Source organism: Prinia subflava, chromosome Z (assembly GCF_021018805.1).
Source record: "Prinia subflava isolate CZ2003 ecotype Zambia chromosome Z, Cam_Psub_1.2, whole genome shotgun sequence".
NCBI classification, from domain to species: Eukaryota; Metazoa; Chordata; class Aves; order Passeriformes; family Cisticolidae; genus Prinia; species Prinia subflava.
In genome coordinates this window covers 7,899,567-7,907,561 of record NC_086283.1, presented here as the reverse complement: position 1 = coordinate 7,907,561, position 7,995 = coordinate 7,899,567, and positions in this window count along the sequence as shown.

The window sequence follows — 7,995 nt, the reverse complement described above, 5'->3', positions numbered from 1 at the left end:
TTGGCATTAGTCACACTGGTTGCTGTGTCCTACTGGAAGGTACATGGATCTGAAGAGGCCATTACAGGCCTCCTCACAGAGCAGGGCTGCTCACCCAAAAATACAGGGAATACTCTCTAAGGGAAACAGCACCAGAACTAAACTAGCAATTGAAGAGTAATCAAGACTAATAGACAAAACTAGAAATGTTTCTAAGTCTGACTAGGTGCTACTTTTGCATTTCCCCTAGTCTCCTACACATCTCCTCAGCAGAGCAACTCTTCTTCTAGAGACTCTTCATTGTTTTTCTTTAGCTTGCCTTGCTCTTTTGGTCTGCCTCATCCCAATGTAAATTATTGCTGTTTAACTGCCCTCTCTGGTTTTCTGCAGAGCTCTGCTTTGTGTCCAGAGCTGTTTTTACTCTGTTTGTAGAATGCCTTGCACAGTGGGGTCCTCTCTAGTGGTGGGCCTCCAGGCCTCAGTGGTAAAGAAAATAATAAAGGCATGATACTTCGTCATAATTTACTTTTATGTTTTTGTCAATAATAGGGTTGTGTAATAAGCAAAAAAGTAGACCAATTACCATGTTTTGATACTATGAGTCTGGATTTTAACAATTAACTGGCAAAGGAACTACATTAATTCAGGTTATGGGGAAACCACTTGGCTGGCAATATGATCAGACTAAAAGAAGCCAACCTAATGACACCCAGATACTCCACAAAATCATTGGGTGAGCTGAGTATGATTATACAGCCATTTTTTCTACCTTAATTAGCCTATGACTAAATGTATTCTTTGGTGATCTTCCTTATTGCATGGTTACATAAAAATTCCTGGAGCTGCAAAAGCTTTTTCCCTTGGTCAAGGTGTAAATCACGCCTAAGCATGGCATTGTCAGGCTGGATTCTTTACCATGGTATGGTTGACTTGCAACTGCTCAGTGTTGTGAAACCAGCTCTTTGCATTGCTATAGCCAGGTGACCTGAGAGGTTTATGGCTGTCTTCTCCTCCCAAACCGCTCTAGATTAGGTGTGGTGAATTATAATAGTAGTAAATCTAACCCAACATTTTAAAAGCTATTATACTGTGGGATTTGACTTTTGTTTTTGTTTTTGTTTTTGTTTCTGTTTTGTTTTGTTTTGGGGTTTTTTGGGGGGTTTTTGGGTTTTTTTGGTGAAATGACTGTGGCGGTGTTTGTTCTCATATTTCAGGCTATAGTGTGCTATGGCAATGTAAGCTCGGTATTCTTCAGCAGTTAAACAAAAACTTGAACTTAGGTCTAAGTATGTGGAACAAAGGGTAAACAGATTTTAATTACAAGGCTTTTTCAGTTTCATATAAATACTACCACTCAGCATTTGCTGGCCTCTAGGTGGTATTTAGTTTTTTAAATACCTCATCTAGCATAGCTTATTAGTATCTATTTAGATCTTATTAGACCTAAAAGTAATTCAAATTTACTTCCAGTATTTCAAAATCTCTTAATCTCTGTGGCACTGCAATCTGGAGGAATTTTATTTTGAAGTTCATTTATGTATATTACCCGGGTTGAAACACACTTTATTTTAGATAACCAAGAAAATGTATGAACATTTTTGTGACTTCAAAGTATGCATTATTCAGCCACATGCTTTCATCATTCTGCCCTCAGATCCCAATAATTTAGAAATTAGTGTTGATTGACTCACTAAATCTTTGTTCTTGTGACTGCTTAAAGTGTCAGTGTTTATACTGAAACCGTGTCTTTGCTCATTTGGGCAAATATCTCAAGAAATAATTTTTTGTAGTTGCGGTTTTTAAAATAACAAAAAAGATCTAACAGTTTGGTCATATGCGATATAGAAAAACAACATATGTTGTTGAACAGCTTCCTCATCTATTTGGGCATCTGAACTTGCTATCATCTAAGCAGAGTATTGTATGACAGGACTGAAAAACCAAATTCCGTGTATTTGGGCATTGTATGACAGGACGGAAAAACCAAATTCCATGTATTTGGGCTAGAGAGATACATTAAGACTGAAATGGAAGAGGATAAAATACGATGGTCAAAAAAAGGGAAAAAAAATTGCGTTTTCTTAGGACTTGACAGGAAAACCCTCCCTGAACCAAAGATGTGGAATGACAGAAAAGTGATGAGAGTAGGGCTGGGTGGTGGGGTTGTCCCTAGCCATGCTAGCTGGATATGGAAAGGAGTGAGAGAACAAGAGGAGACTCCAGTAGGCTTCCTGAAGATGCACGGTTTTCTTCTCAGCAGGACATTACCAGTTTTCACCTGGACTATCACTACATAATCAATTTTCTTTTATGTTGAGGATGGTGAAATTGAAACAGGTCCAAAGATGCTGTAAGTGCCACATCCTTGGAAGTGTTCAAGATCAGGTTGGATCGGGTTCTGAGCTACCTGATCTACTAAAAGATGTTCCACTGCTGCCTCCATAAATAGAAGGACACAGGCAATCATGAGATACAAGAGGTACAAGGAGCTTCTTCAGGAGCCTACTCTGCAGAGGGTCTCTGAATGCACGTCTTTTCTCTGACTTTCTTTGAAAAGCTGTTCTCAGCAGCCTGCAGGTGGTGTGGATTGTTGGGGCTCTCATTGCACTCATCCAGCTGTTTTGGCTGGGTGTGCCAGCACAGGCCCAGTCCCAGGCCTGCTGGAACTGGAGGAGAGGAGTTCACATGGAGTGAGAGGAATATGCACTGGGAGAGGAATGTTTTCACTTATATTTGCCTATGGCAAAAGAATCCTGGAAAGCTTTTCTCCTCTGCTAGTGCTAATCACTCTGACTACTTGCAGAGGAAAATTGAAGTCCCTTTAAACATTTTTTTTAAGAGGCTGAATAAGCTGCCCTGTTTTTTAGCATTCTAGCACTCTTATTTGTTCTGGTAGCTCTGTTCTGGTTTAAATAAATTTTTTATGAGCTTGGCTGACCATAAGTGTACACAGTCTTCCAAAAGAGGCCTTGCCAGTGTCTTCTACTGAAACACAAATATTTGTCCCTGCCAGAAAATCCTCAAGGTACATCCAGGGTTAGATGGCATAAACATGTGGGAGTCCCCCTGTCTTTGGAAAATGTAGCCAGATCATTCTGTCTTCTGCCATTTCCATTGGTAGAGCAGTCCAAGAGACATCTAGTAATCCTGTTCCTAGTTTTCTGATTACTTTTTTTTTAAACTTTTAATTATTTTGGTATCATGTCTATCCCTAAGATGACTGGTTTTTCCCATGGGATACTCCAGCCCTGCACCACATGTCATTGGCAGACTCACTAGCAAATTATTTCTGTTTGTGCAAATGTCACTGAATGAAAAGAATTGTCTCCAAGACTGAACTGTTCAGGAGTTACTCTGGTAACTTCTTTTCAGCCTTATAATTTCAGTACTTCCCAACAATTAGTAGTCAAGTCCACTATCTCTTTTATAGTTCTGGTGCAAATCTCCACTTTCAGCAACTGAATTAATAACTTCCTATATGGCAACATATCAAATGCTTCAGTGAAGTCCAGTGGATTACATTTTCTGTGCTTTTTTTTGTGTCGGAAAGGAATCACCTTATCAGATAAGATGAAGTATGCTAGCTGTCTGAAACATGTTTATAAGTTTGGCTGAGAAGCTAAAGGGACGGTATTACCATCTGTGAGATTATGACTTACTGATTTGGGGAAGTTCTTTCTGATTTTTGGATAAAAACTGTGCTCAAGGAGAATATTGTGCATTTTCGTTGTTGCTGTTGCCTAAACATTACATTTTATCTGCTTTTATTATTGAAGTTGAAGTTTTACCCTTCCTAATATTGGTTATCTCCTTGAGTTAATTTTCATGGAGTTTTAAAATTTGGATATCTACTGGCAATATGACAGTAACTATTAGTTGAACGGAAGAAAAATACGCAAAATTTTTAGAAGAGCCTCCTTTAGTTTACTGTGCAGTCAGAAAAAGTCTTTATCATTATTCCTTGAACTATAAAATAACTACTAAAACCCACTTGACTCCAACCTCATGGTTTAGCTTCTCTGATACCCTTTCTAAAAATTAGATTTGCAATGTAGCTTTTCATTCACCTGATTGAGTCATCATACCAGGCACTTTACTGCTTAAGTGTTTACTAAGGGGCACAGTCTTTGCTTTCAGCCTTTTAACAGAGCATTTTAACAGGGAAAATCAGTCTGCTAAGTCTCAGTAACAGAGAAAACTTCCATTGAAAAATTAAAAGACCTTATTTCCACTGTGTATCTGGAAATCTTATTAGCTGCCTGCAATTATCAGCTTAGCAAGAAATCAAATATCATACTGCCTATTCTTTGAAAAACAAGGTGCTTTTTTGTAAGGATCTGAACAAAGGTATATTCACGTAATGTAATGCAAATAAAGGAAATACTGCAGCTATATCGATCCTTTCTTCAACAAAAACAAAAACAAAACCCAAAAATCCAGGAGACATCCTATCACACTTCAAATAATCAAAATTAAAATTCCTGTAAATTAATGACCTCCAGGCATATTTTCTCTTACAGCAACAAACTCACAAACTGAAGTCAAACCTGTGAGTAGAAAAAATATTCAGTCACAAATAAAATAATGCTTTGCTAATGTCATTGTGATACTGCTAATGTGCAAGACCCAACAATGATTTTCTGAAGAAGAATGGGATCATTTGCTATATTGTTGAAAATTAGTCTGGATAAATTAGATATCAGTGATTATCTCTCTTGGTTTTTTCATCCATGATGAAGTGATATAGTGTTTTTCAAGCTGCCAAATCCCTTTTCAAAAGACTGCCAGATTTTCCAAAAACTTTCCATTTCTTTTTGAGTTACGTTCTTAGTTTCATGGGAAAACAGTAATGGTTTGCCCAGAGAACTAAAACTGGATGCAATAGATTTATTCTTGCAAAAACAGCCCTTAACTCTGTGTGTGCATCAGCTTCAGCACAGGGAACATTGAAACTCCTTGTACACATGTTAAGTGTGAAAACCTATTTGGCTTTTGCAGAAGGTTCCCCCTACATCCACCTCTTGAGATTCAGAAGCTGACATCTGTTTTGGTTTCTTGACCGAGTGTTTGGTTGAGATCTAATCAGTAAAGAATATTATTCTTTATCATTTATTCCTAGTGGTAGTTTGCTGAATACAAAAGCGCATGCACTTGTCCATATGACTAAATGCTAAAATAGTTAAATATTGAACCACAGAGAATCATTAAACATAAGCAGATGTAATATTTAGAGATAGACCTGCATATTTCAGGCTGGAAGGTATCTTGTTGTGCGTATGTGTATGTATGTTTGTTATGGGGAGGCAAACTGTACTTCTCTGGACAGGTTTCTTGCCAGATGTTTCTTACTACCTCAGATGATTGAGGAACCAAAGTACATCTGGCTATTAAAATATCTTTATATGGTTACATGATTTATTTTGAAAGCATAGTTGAAACTAGTAAGTTTACAACTATGTGAATAATTCTTACTGGTTTCTGGATGGAGACAGTAAGCTTTGGAACTTAAACTAGACAATATTGCTGGTCTGTGCTTACTTACAAGATGTGTTTGTTTGTTTTTAAGATTATTACATTCAGACAGCCTTCTATTTACTTATGCTATTTTGGTATTTTTGCTGAGAGTCAAGAGACTTAAATAAACCCAGAGTCTCTATGGATTATAGTTATGTACTGTTTTATACATGCTGGAAAACCATAAGCCTTCGGGCTGAGATAACTGCATAATAAACATGTATTTTATGAAATAATACCTTTAACACATGTTGCATTAAAAAAAAAGGGGGAAGACAGTTCATCTCTGTCTGCCATAACAGACTTCTATCAAAAATAAATTTAAAAGACCTACAGTCGCTCTCCTGGGTTTTGAAAAGATATTATTTTACTTGATATTTCCATAAGGTATCAAGGAGCACTTTTGAATCTCTTCAGTGAGCCTAATGGATCTATGAGATCCAAATGCCAACAATCCGGCACTCACAGGGAAAAGAGGAGATGTCAATGGGAGCATGGAAAGGATATTTTGTGCTTAAGACCTTGCATTTTGCTGTCAGTGATTGCCATTGATAAACCATTAGTTATTGCTGTGTTTTATGTTTGCAAAGACGTAATGAAATTCAATATTCTTGTACAATTATTTGGCAAGCATCTGATCAGTAGCCATTACTTCTTAACAGAGTGGCTGAAAAGATGGCCCATGGTTTCTTCCATTCTGAAATACCCACTGCTTCAGGTGCCAGCTCTGGATTTGCAAGTTTCTCTTGCAAAAAACTTTCTCGGCTTTCCTCAGTATGTTAGGAAGCAGAATGCCATGCCATCGTCACTGAGCAATAACTGATTACTGTTCCCTTTCTGATATCTGAATATTATCAACAAAATATCTGTAGTAGCACTGTAATTATATATGGCACATAACATGGTCACATATATAACTGCATCATTACAGCTTTAAGGGTGTTATTTTGCCTAGCTCCAATAAGGGATAAAAAAGCCTGCTGAATTTTATGTTATCGGTCATCTTAGCTATAATTCTTTAAAAAAGGCAGCTCAGCTTTGTTTTTTAGAGCTTAGTTTCCCCTACAGATTCAGGTAAACCTCAGCACAGCTGTTTAAATAGAGATTTTCCTTTAAAGTACTTTAGAAACACAACTTCTCTTCAAGGTGCTGGCTTAAATATTGTGGGAAAAACCCACGTCTTTCTGACCTTATTTGCTTTTGATATTTTATTTAAACTTTGGCAATAATATTTGCTGTATTTCTTTCCTGTCCTTCCCCTTTTGTTTTGAAATGCTTTTAAGAAATATTAAGTTTTTAGGCAGATTTCCTAGCCTGTGGATTGATTTCTAATGAGTAACTCAAAAGGTGATCTTTTCCTGAAAGGAAGGTGAAATTTTACTCTTCTGAATAAAAATTTTATTCAGATCACATAGCATGCCCTCCAACACTGTCAAACTAGAACCATAAAAAGTAATTCTAACTGTCCAAAAAACAAAGTTTGACATTTTATTGCCAAAAGAGAAAATACCGTACCAAAGCTGAGGATATTTTGTGTTTTGACTAAAAGGCTTTTCTGAAATAATTCCCAGTTCCAAGTAGACAAATGTACTTCGGCTGTCTCATGCTCTCCTTTTCCTCTATGGAATGAGTTTCTAGGTCATACTACAGTATTCAAATAAATTCAGTATTAACAATTAACAATTCAGTACTACAGTATTTACAACAACTTTCTGCACCTTGTTGGTGAGAAGAAGAGATTTGCCATGAGAGTGCAGAGCAGCATGGATAGGAGTGCGGCTGGCAACTTCCACAGGGCACAGTTACGTATATATGAGCAAAAGATAATGTTTTACCAGTATAGTTTTACTGCTAGATGATAATTTGATATGCTTTCTAGTGGCCTGTCAGTATTTTCCCAGGGAAAGATGATAGTTTTTGCAGAAATGTGTCTATTACTCTGAAGAACATACTTCTGTCAGGAAGAGTTTGAAGGCTAAGTGAATATTTCTCCGCTGACAATGTTAGTTTTTGTGTGTCAGTTTCCAAAGTAGGCAGCTACACAGGTATTCCTAATGCAAAGGAGTATCCACACAGATCCACACTCAGCTATAGCTCACACAGCTCTCTCTTACCAACATTTGATTACATTTCATGTAACGTTTTCTTAATTTTAGTGTATTTCAAGATTTTTCTTATTTGTTAGTTCATATTTAAAGTGACTCTTCATGGTCTTATTATTTTGTTTGGTTAATCTGGATGTACAATTTTTCTGTTAGTTTGGGTTGGCAATCAAAGTCTGTATCTTACAAAATCTGAATTTGAGATGTGTACAAAAGCTATGGCCAGATGGTGTTGAGAAATCCAGAATTGCACACATCACTACTGCAACTGCAATCTGTGGATTTTTGGCAAGCTGATTTCAGAGTGGAAGACACTTAGAGCTTAAATCTAGGTTTTACAATTTGTGTATTTCTTCTGAAAGCGCCCTTTGGTTGATGCACAGAAAACAGATACCATCAT